Consider the following 12,115-nt stretch of genomic DNA (forward strand, 5'->3'; position numbering starts at 1 on the left):
GAGAGATCACAAGTAGGCAGAGAGACAGGCAGAGAGAGAGGGGAAGCAGGCTCCCTGCTGAGCAGAGAGCCCGATGTGGGACTTGATCCCAGAACCCTGAGACCATGACCTGAGCCGAAGGCAGAGGCCTAACCCACTGAGCCACCCAGGCGCCCCCTCCTTGTTATTTTTAACCAAAGAGTAAAATCTTCCTTAACAGCTACCAGCAGTCTTCCACTTAAATTTTATTGGCCAGAACGCAATCATGTGCCTACCCTTACACCAACTACTGACAAAGGATGAGCTTTGGACCAATTATAGTTAATCTTCTTCAGCTGGGCATACTGACCTTGAATCAAATCAGTTTTCTATTAACGAGAGAAGAGGAAATGGTAGCTGAGTAGCAACCAGCAATGATTGCCACTCATAGCTCTTTATTTGGTGTTCTTTTTAATTTGGAATTCTGCCGACAGTCTGTTCCTCCGTTTTCTTGTTTCAAAGTAATGTCTACGTGTTTCTTATTATAAAAGTAATGTATGCTGATTGCTCACTGGGGGGAGAATATAGAACACATGGAAGAAAATAAAAATCACTATGTGTGTTTATGTATGGATATATATAGATTACCCCAAATTGGGATGTATTATATATAATTTAGTTTCATTTCCTATCTAATTTTCCTTAACATTTTATGATAAACTTGTTTCTTTTTCCCTCTTGGTCCCAGCCCTTCTCCAAGCATGTCCAAAGGAAGAGAAAAGAATCGTATCCTGTGTCTCCATGCAGTGATTAATGAGCTAAAATTCCCTTTTGATTTGGGAAGGTCCTGACTTCCTAGCTCCTAACTGGTCTACATAGGGGGCCATACCATCATACTCTCCACCCAAGAGTTCCCTCTCAGACTCCCAGGACATTAGGACACCTAGATTGAGAAAGAAAGAGACAGACAGAGAAAGAGAGAGAGACTATTCTTCTCCATCTGACTAAGGATTGACACTGGGAGTGACCCCACACTTTTGAGGATCCTAGCCTCACCTTTGCTGGTCTCAGCAGGACACCTCTATCTTCATACAACCAGTGGGTGAGAGCACCAACTGTTGTGCAAGGAATAAATACACCTAGTGTTGGTGACAAGGATAATCTCTATCTCCATAGAGCATTGCTTATACCTTTGTCCTGAGGGTCATTATGTTGACAATAGGGGGCGTATATGGGAAAACCTCTCCTGGTGAGCTGGATTTTTGGGACCTCCAGTCGAGAAGCCATTTGTCCTTGACAAAAGCTTCCTGATTGCTCACTATATCCACAGTACATTATTAACCTCAGGTGGCCTTGCTTTAGGAAAACATTGTCTATGGTGGTGCTATGGAGTATCTATTATCACTATTTGTAGCTTACTTTGGTCATAGTATCAGCAGAGATGAATATCTGTTGTTAATAGAGCTTAGAGCTCCTATTTGAGGACAGACAGTTGGCCTCAAAGCCCAACGTGAATGAGAAAAAAAATATAAAGATGGTAAAAGAGATAATTTTTCTCAATTCTATCCACCCAGGCCATAAAACTTGAATGCTATCTTTTAGGTGATAGAGAGCCATGAAAGTCTCTGCTGAACTTTTTGAGGAACATATGGCCACAGGTGATATACTATATTTTCCAAAGATGGCCCCAACAATATCTTCCATCCCACATGTTCTTCTGCAATGTGACCTTGCTACTCCCTCATCAAGAGATGGGTCGAGGGGCACCTGGGTGGCTCAGTGAGTTAAAGCCTCTGCCTTTGGCTCAGGTCATGATCCCAGGGTCCTGGGATCGAGCCCTGCATCAGGCTCTCTGCTCAGCAGGGAGCCTGCTTCCCCCCGCCCTCCGCCTGCCTCTCTGCCTACTTGTGATCTCTCTCTGTCAAATAAATAAATAAAATCTTAAAAAAAAAAAGAGAGAGATGGGTCTAATGAGGTCACCTCTCCTTGAATCTGGCTGGCCTTAGTGACTCCCATGTAAGGTTGCCAGGTTTAGCAAATAAAAACACAAGATGCCCAGTTAAATTTTAATTTCAGATAAACAGATAATTCAGATAAACAGTGAATGAATTTACATATATATATATATATATATATATATCCCATGCAGTGTTTGTATTTTATCCAGTACCCAGTACCCAGTACCTCTTCGCAGGTAACCAATAGAATGTGACAGAAGAGTTAGGAAGGCTAGGTTAGAAGAAGCCTTGAAGCATCTGTCTTGGTCTCTTAGAACACTTGGTCAATTGTTGCTGCCTCTTGGGACACACCCTCTTGGAAACCATGCTGTGAGAAGCCCGAACCTCAGGTAGATTCTCCACTCAAAGATTCCAGCCTAGGTGCCAGGCATGTGGGAAAAGACACTACCTCCAGAGCAGTCTTATCAACAGGACTTTCTATGATAATGGAAATGTTTTATGTCTGTATTGTCCAATATAGTAGCTGTTAGCCACACATGTGTTCAATACAGTAGCCACTTGTGGGCTTAAAATGTGGGCAGTGGCACTGAGTATCTAAATTTAAATTTCTTTAAAAAGATTTTATTTATTTATTATTTATTATTATTTATCAGAGAGAAAGCACAAGCAGGGGGAGCAGCAGTCAGAGGGAGAAGCAGGCACCCCGCTGAACAAGGAGACTGACATAGGAATCGATCCCAGGAGATCATGACCTGAGCTGAAAGTAAGACACTTAACTGACTGAGCCACCCAGGCACCCAAAATTTTGAATTTTATTTTATGTTAATTAATTTAAATGTACACCTAAATAACCACATGTGGCTATTGTTTGGACACTGTAGTTGTAAATGATTTTGGTACCTAGCCCTTGGGGTCACCCCTACTTGTTTTGAGTCTTTCTTGTTGAGGCCCCAGGTCTTTGGGTGCAGAACAAAGACACCTCAACAGTGCTCTGTCCAAATCCCAACCCACAGAATCCAGGACATTAATAAAAAGGTAGTTTTATGTTGCCAAGTTTGGGGTGGTTTATTTTGCATCAGTGGATTATTAGGATGAAGTGAAATGTACTAAGAAAGCCTATCTAGAGGAGGGTTCCAAATCTGAAGGCCCCGGGGCCAGGAAGGAAGCAAATTAAGAGAACAGCCCCCGGTGATTGTAGCCAAGACCCATGAAAAGGGCAACGATCAGTAATCTAGATTAACAGTGTTCTCCAGTTCCTGGTGTCCCAGAAAGGCCTCAGGCCTGGAGGGTGAAGATTTCCGCTGCCCAGACTCGATTTACAAGGGGTGAAGTCTCAAGTCACTTTTAACTTTGGACCCCAATTTCTTACCCTATAAAGTAGGGTTAAAATGACCTACATACACAGGTTGGCTTAGCATGTTGTTGGAAGATCCAAGGAGCCTGTGAAATGAGGGCCCAGGGTTTGCTCTTCACACTGGAATCCATCCCTCAGATACCTGCTCTGTCCTCTGCTCCCTAACAACTTTGCAAACCAACTACAGTAGCACGTGTTTTCCTTACTGGAGCTCTGTGGTCTTAGGAACGAATCTTGTTGAACACACATTGGTCTTAAATTGACTTGCTCAGGAAAATTGCCATCTGCCCCAGAAAAATCAAAATTTGAGGGCACAGTGTAGATGAAACCTCACTGTTAAAAGAAACCTCATGGTTTTTCTAGGTATCTTGGGGGGGCTCTGTTTTTGTGGGGGCTTTTGGCTCTGAGTTGCACACTTTGCTAAACTTGGTTTTTGATGATGATCATCCAAATGGACCTGGGATGCAAGGTCCCCCACGAGCCCAGAGGGTCTTGCCTCAAAACTTAGACATCTGAGGACGGGTCTCAGTGTTCTCCCAGATGTAGGGGATGTCAAGGGAATTGTTTGGAACTAAATTCTGGCCAACAAGGAGCAGTGAGCCTGGGTATGAGATCTAGGGAAGAACATGTGGCATGTGTTTAGTTGGTGTGCCCTAGACTTCAGGAAGGGAGATTTCAAGAAGGTTCGGGGGAATGATGGGCATGATCCCATGTCCTGAGTGGAAAGAGGGGAGACTTTAGCATGAGACAGCATGGGTTTGAATTCAGGCTCTGCCACTTATGGGGTCAATAATTTCTGAGACTCGGGGCGCCTGGGTGGCTCAGTGGGTTAAAGCCTCTGCCTTCAGCTCAGGTCATGTTCCCAGGGTCCTGGGATCGAGCCCCACATGGGCCTCTCTGCTCAGCAGGGAGCCTGCTTCCTTCTCTCTCTCTTTGCCTACCTCTCCATCTACTTGTGATCTCTATCAAATAAATAAATAAAATTAAAAAAAATAATAATAATTTCTGAGACTCAGTTATCTTATCTGTGAAAGCTGGCTTAGGAGGGGGAGCTTCAGAAAATGGCACATGACAACTTTGCAGCAAGTTCTCTGGGCGCTGAATGAAAGAGCAGGTTAGACATCAAACAGGGATGTGCTCCCACTTTTCTACCTGCAAGTAAGCAAAGAGGAAAATAAGTGGAAGTGCCCATTTGGGAGCTTAGATTCCCTCATATTTCCCAGTGGCAGGGAAGTTGCCCAAGCTTGTGGGGGGTACTTTAACAGTTTCTCCATAACTTAAAAATCCAGCAGCCCTCCCTCTTGAAATTTACCTTAGGGCAAATGAGATTAAGTATATCAAGAGGTAGATTTGAGCATGCTGTTAATAAAGAGTAACAACTGGCAACAGCCTAAATATTGAGTAGTGAGAGATGGCTCAATAATTATTGTAACCCCATCACAGCCTGTATGTAGTATAAAAGTAGACACTGTAGGTCTATATATATTGGCATGGACAGATATTCAAAAAACTTTATGTGACAAATGCATGTTAACAAATAGTGTAAATAGTATAGTCTCCCCCTTTGTAAAAATTTAATTTCATTTTATTTAAATTCAGTTAATTAACATATAGTATATCACTAGTTTTAGCGGTAGAGTTCGGTGATTCATCAGTTGCATATAACACTCAGTGCCCATTACATCACGTGCCTGCCTTAATGTCCATCACCCAGTTAGCCCATCCCCCCACCCACTTCCAGTGACCCTGTTTGTTTCCTAGAGTTCAGTGTCTCTTATGGTTTGTTGCCCTCTCTGATTTTGTCTTATTTTATTTTTCCCTCCCTTCCCCTATGATCCTCTGTTTTGTTTCTTAAATTCCACACAAGTGAGATCATATGATAATTGTCTTTCCTGATTGACTTATTTCGCTTAGCCTAATACCTTCTAGTTCCATCCACCTCATTGCAAATAGTAAGATATCATTTTTTTGATGGCTAAGTAATATTCCAGTGTGGTGTGTGTGTACCACATCTTCTCTATCCATTCATCTGTCGTTGGACATCTGGGCTCTTTCCATAGTTTGGCATAGTCTCCCTTTTTAAAGAGCATAGTATTTATGTAACACAGACCTGGAAAGATATCTATCTAAATGTTAACTGCCTGTGATTGGTTGGTTGATTGGATGTGACTGAAATAGAATTCATATAACATAAACTTCACCATTTTAAAGTGTACAGTTCAGTAGTTTTTAGCATATTCAGAGTAATGCACAATCCTCACCACCTAATTCCACATTTTCCTCACCTGAATGTTTCATCACCCATATCCATTAGTGGTCACTCTTCTCCCCAGTCCTTGGCAACCACTAATCTTTTCTGTCTCTATGGATCTGCATATCCTAGACATTTCATATAAATGAAATCTTACAGTATGTGGCCTTTTGTGTCTGCCTTCATTTAGGGTAATATCTCGAAGATTCACCCTTGTGATAGCACCGGTCAGTGCTTTCCTCCTTTTCACTGCTGAATATTATATGGTAATACTACATATGCCACATATTATTTCCATTCATCAGTTCCTGGACATGGGGTTGAGTCCCTTTTTTGGGCTATCATGAAGAATGCTGCTATAAACATTCAAATACAAATTTTGTGTAACATAATTTTTCAGTTCTTTTGGGGGATATGCTTAGGAGTGGTACTGCTACATCATATGATGATTCTGTCTTTAACTTTATAAGTAATGACCAAATTGCTTTCCATGGCAGTTGCACCAATTCACATTCCCATCAGGAATATAGGAGGTTTCCAATTTCTCCACATCCTCATCCTCGCCAACACTTGTTTTTGTTTTTGTTTTTGTTTTTAAACCATTTTAATTGGTGTGAAGTGGTATCTCACCGTGGCTTTGAATTGCATTTCTCTAATGACCAGTGATGTTGAGTGCCTTTTCTTGTGCTTATTGGTATCTTCGTCAGAAAAATGTCTATTCAAATCCTTTACCATTGGTGGGATGTATGTTGTTTTCTTCCTGTTTTTCCACATTTCTGATTTATAGGCAATGACGACTTTCTTGTGTAATAATGAATGAAAGCCTCAGGATAAAGTCTGGTGTGGCCGCACAGTGGCCTTTCCCCTTGAAGGCAGAGCGACTAGTTTGGGCTTAGGCACCCTGGCACGAGTCCTCTCACTTAGTCAGGGGTGACTCTCCTGGGGGAGCAGAGGCCCCTCTGGCCCTGGCTAAGGGGCATGTTATCAGGAGGAAAAGACACTAATCAGAGGTGGGTCCTGATTATAGAGAGAAGATTCAGGGTCTGACCGAGGGTCCTGGGGGCAGGTGGAGCAAAATCAGGTCTGGGGGTGTCCTGCAGCCAGGATGGGTGTAGCCATGGAGGAGAGGTTCCTCTGAGGCATCTGTGCGAGCTCCAGCCTAATGTGGGCCAGATGTGGGCCAGATGTGAGCCATGCTCTCCAAAACAGCAGAGGCATCCCTCCTTCCATTCGAATTCTCATTTTGAAGGCGCTCCTACAATAACTATTCATTTTGCCTAGAACAGTTCCCCTCCTCTTCCTTATGATGTGAACTGTCCTAAGCTGATTTGGTCATCTAGCAATCCTCAGGTTCTTTTGGTTGGTGTGGAATCCTTTAAAAGTCACACCAACCTCCTACTGGGATGTTTGCTTCACTGAAAGCAAGCCCGACACGAAGTCTACCAAATACATACATGTGTCCCAGCAAATTGCCACCCAGACAGTTGATGCAACCTGTTCAGGGAGTCGTGCTTTCTGCCCTGAGAACACACGTGACCCTGTTATTGCAAGGTCCTCTCTGAGATGATGTCACACTCTCTAGGCTCCAGGATCAACTAGCCTTGTGGTTGAGGCAGGTAATAGGCTCCTCGGTGATCTGGGAGGACTCAGGACCACCAGAGCCTAGGCCTCAAATGCTCAGTGAAGGTAGGCAATAGAGGCCTAATAGACCGTTATGACTCCTCCTTGCAGCCTGTGCCACTTCTTAGCCATCTGTAGTACCTTGACTGACTACAGTATGACTTGATGGGACCATGATATGGTGTGTCTCCTGAAAATGCATTTCTAACATCTTTAGTCCAATTGAAAAACCCTCTGGTATAGATTTTTTTTAAGGTTTTATTTATTTATTTGACACACAGAGAGAAATCATAAGTAGGCAGAGAGGCAGGCAGAGAGAGAGAGGGGGAAGCAGGCTCCCTGCTGAGCAGAGAGCCCAGTGCAGGGCTTGATCCCAGGACCCCGAGATCATGACCTAAGCCAAAGGCAGAGGCTTAACCCGCTGAGCCACCCAGGCACCCCTGGTATAGATTTTTATAGCATTTTTAAACAGCTGAATAATCACCTCTGGAATGTCATTGATAATTAAGGTATTTCAAATATTAGTGCATCAGCCTTGAAGTATGTTCAAGTTGAAAGTAAGTAACAAAAATGTGTAGAAGCCAACAGGATAAATTTATAAACTTGTGATAGGCAAAGCCTCACTTGTCAGGACACACAAAAAAACACAAAAGAAAATGGACAAATTGAAATTTGCTAAAATAAAAGATGTCCAAAAAAATCATCTGCTCTTTGGAAAAATGCATTTAGAAAACCAAAAAATACACTGGAGACTGGAAGAAAACATTTGCAATGCATATATCTGACCAAGGACTTGTATTCAGAATATGTACCAGATTCTTACAGTTCAATAATAATAGGGAAAACAGGTCAATTTTTTAAAAAGATTTTTATTTATTTATTTGACACAGAGAGAGAGATCACAAGTAGGTAGGCAGAGAGAGAAGGGGAAGGAGGCTCCTGCTGAGCAGAGAGCCTGATGCAGGGCTCAAACCCAGGACCCTGAGATCATGACCTGAGCTGAAGGCAGAGGCTTAACCCACTGAGCCACCCAGGTGCCCCTACATCTCAATTTTTAAAATGGCCAAAAGGGGGAAAGATATATTAGAACTTTTGAATATTAACTTTACAACTTTTCCATAAATCTGCAGTTATTCCAAAATAAAGTTTATTTTAAAAATATGAACAAAAGATTTGGCCAGACACTTTACAAAAGAAGGTATATGAGTGCCCAATAAGTATGTGAAAAGATGCTCAATGTCATTAGTCATCAGAAAGATGCACATTAAAATCACACTACTACACACCCACTAGAATGCCTAATATTAAAGAGATTGACAAGACCAAGTGTTGGCCAGGACTAGAACAAATTACACCTCTCACACATTGGTGGTAGAAATAGAAAATGCTAAAACTGCTTTGGAAAATAGTTTGGCAATTGCTTAAAAAGTTAAGTACATATTTATCATAGGACCTTTTAATTCTACTTCTAGATAGTTACCCAAGAAAAATGAAACCATGTCCCCCAAAAGACTTCTACGTGAATGTTTATAGGAACTTTATATATTATGGCCCCAAACTGAAAATAAGCCAAGTTTCTAACAACAGGTGAATGAAGAAACAAATTGTGATGTAGTCATAAAAGGGGTTACTACTCAACAGTAAGAATGAACCATCCATGCTGAACATGGATACATCCCAGAACATCATGCTAAGCGAAGGAAGCCAGAGACAAAAAGAGAGCATGCTGTGTAATTCCACTGATGGGAAATTTCCTGGGGCTGAGGGCTGGGTGAAGGCATTGACTGCATAGAGGCACGAAGGAACTTTGGGGGATGATGAGAATATTCTGTAACTTGATTGTGATGGAGGTCACATGACTCGCTAAGAACTAACAAAACGGTACACTTAAAAAGGTGCATTTCATTTGGTGTAAATTGCACCCGAAAAAGTTACTTTTTAGAAGAAATGGCAGAAGAAGAATAGGAAGAAGGAGAAGGAGTAGGAGGGAAGAAGGGGAGGGGAGGAGGGGCGGGAGGAAGACAGTTAACACTCAGAAATGGTGATATTCCCATCAAGCCACCATCTACTCTGTGCCTGTCACTGTTAAGTGCTGGGGCAGGAATATAAAAATTCAAGAACTGTCCCCTGTCTATAGGAGCTTATGGAGAAGTGAAATTTTCCTCAAGATTACCCAAAGTGTGAGGAATGACAAAGCAAATCTCATCTGGTCCCGCCCACTGGGATTGGAAGGAAAGGGTCTCTGCGGTTTGTTAGGGTTCTGTCCTTCCTCTCCCACATGACCCCACAACCCTCCTCACCCTCCTGCCCACCACAGGACCCCAGGTGCACAGGCTTGGGAAGAGCCATTTCTAATGCCACGTGGGCTGGTCTCCCAGTGCCCTTAGTCCCCAGCCCGGTGATCTCTCCCAGGCTGTGACTCCTGCTCTTTCAAACTGAGCTAGGACACGGCTTTGCGGGGCTACTCAGGTCACCAGCCTGGTGCCTCTGTCTCTCACCCTCAAGGCACCTCTACTCCTGAGATGCAGATCCCCGTGTGTCATGAGACCTATGAAGCCCCCTTCCTTTCCTGTAGCAGGGGCAGCTCCCCTCTGGCTGCTTCTAAGCCTTCCCACCAGTCCTTTTATCTACTTGATAAAAATAATACAGGCTTGCCCCTCTGAGACAGGGAGACCTAAGCCCGCAGGAGTAAGCCCTGCTGATCCATTAGAAGGAAAGGGGATACTTTATTTCTTATGACGATCCTATAGCCCAGAAAACGAGGGACAGGTGAGTTTTTCGGCCTGGTTTTTCTATCATACTGCTGCAGAGGACCTCTTCTAAAAAAAAAACTAGAGAGAGAGAGAGAGAGGGTGCCGGATGTCTGGAGGGGTGAAGGGCCCCAGAGCATGGTCAGTGCACGTCAGTGAAGGGGGTGGCTTTGTGAGGGTAGGGCCAGTGGCAGGCAGCCTGAGCTCCAGAAACCGTTGCCACCTCAGTGTCCTGGCACTGCGCCTGGCCCAAGGCCAGCATCTTGCTGCCTGACATGTGTGTGGTGACAGGAGAAAGGCAATGGGGTTGGGTGACTGAGTAGATGGTTTTGGGAAGTTGAGTCCATGGGAATCCTAGCTTGGAGGCATTTGAGGGAAGAGGCAGTAGCAACGAATCAAGAAGGTGGCCAGTGATTCAGAATCAGATGAGGGAAGGCACCAACTGGATGGGAGGGGGAAGCAGGTGTATTCCTTGTTGTATGGAACCTGCCCGCCCCCAGGATTTCTAATAAATGCTTGGCCTGTATTTCTTGGTTCTCCTGGGAGCCAGATGTATAATAATTTGGGTACATTTTAACCTGAAAATGCAAACACATCCTTCCAGCTGCATCCTCCTTTTCCTTCCAGGGCCAGAATAGTGTAGGGGGAGAGCTTGGTTCAGAAATCAAATAGAAAGTGCTTTTGTTTCTGGAAAAGAATCATCAGAGCCAAGTCCTCATCTCCAAAAAGAAAACGTAAATGTGCTCTAAGTCCTGCTTAATAATTCAGGCACCAAACTGAGCCAACTAGAAGCTGAAATGAATGATTAGATATACCCACACTCTTCCCTTTTTATCAGCTTGTAAATGTCCTCCTTGGCCCCTGGTTGGAGAGAAGCAGTCATTAACTAATGGAGCTGGACCATTCATTCATTCATTCATTCAATACAATTTTCATGATTTCTTGCCATGTACCAGGCAGACACAACTAATAGCTGAGGATACACATTGAAACAAGGCAAATATCCCTATACCTCAGGGACCTTAGGATCTTTGCCATAGTTCTCAAGCTTTAATGTGCTCCAGACTCCCCTAGATGGCTGAAAACACAGATTGCTAGGCCCTATCCCTGGAGTTTCCAATTCAGTAGATCTGGGGTGGCCCAAGCATTTGCATTTCTAACAAGTTCCCATATGATTCTGATGCTGCTGGTCCTGGGACCACCCTTTGAGAACCACTGGTCTAGTCAATCATTTCACCCAACTATTATTTTTTAAAATGTATTTATTTCTTGGTGGGGGCAAAGGGAGAGAGGATCTTTACGCAGACTCCCTGCTGAGTGGGGAGCCCTACTCGGGGCTCAATCACTTGACCCCTGAGATCATGACCTGAGCCAAAACCAAGAGTCAGATGCCACCCAGGTGTCTCTTACCCAAATATTTTTACCTCTTAGCACAACATGGCTTATTTGGGGAAACTGGAGAAAATTTGGAACCCCAGGCAATCAGCCTGCGGTTACCAATCCAAGAGCTGTGGCCGTTCCAGGCCCCACAGAGCAAAGGGAATCAATGTGTTAGGGCACACTGATGTCCAGGGATACCAGCCAAACGTCTTGGCACCCACGCTGAGGTAGGAGGACAAGCAGTTTTGAGAGATCTTCTGTTGACTTCTCTTAGGAAATGAAGGTCTCATTTTACCATTAGCCCAGTGCAAGCCCAGAGCTCTGGGTGGCCAAGTCTGGGATAGGGTGCAAGGTAGTCTTCCTTAGTTCCTTCCTTCCCTCCCCCTGGAACCTCTGCTGATTTCCTGTCACATTCTTGACAATCCAGGAGAGCTCCTTTCTCTTCCACCCTCACAGGCAGAGCAGGCCGGTGAGATGCCATTTCGGTCCTTGTGATCTTTTCCACATGAGTGGACATAGGAGCGTCAGATGGAACTCTGTGGGGCCCTGCTGCCCCTGAGGCTACTGTACCTGCCAGGAGTAAGGGCAAGGAATCAGGGTGAGGGTAGATGACAGCAAACCTTCACACCAGCTTCTTTTAAAATGTGTCCAAGGAGGGGCACTCACATGGCTCAGTTGGTTAAGCATCCAACTGGTGATTTTGGCTCAGGTCCTGATCTCATGGGCCCTGAGATTGAGCTCTGTGTCCGACTCCCCGCTCAGGCAGAGAGTCTGGAGAGTGTCTCCCTCTGCCCCTCCCTGCCTTGCACATGCACGCTCTCTCTCACTCTCTCAAATAAATAAA

Source organism: Martes martes (assembly GCF_963455335.1).
Source record: "Martes martes genome assembly, chromosome: 9".
NCBI classification, from domain to species: Eukaryota; Metazoa; Chordata; class Mammalia; order Carnivora; family Mustelidae; genus Martes; species Martes martes.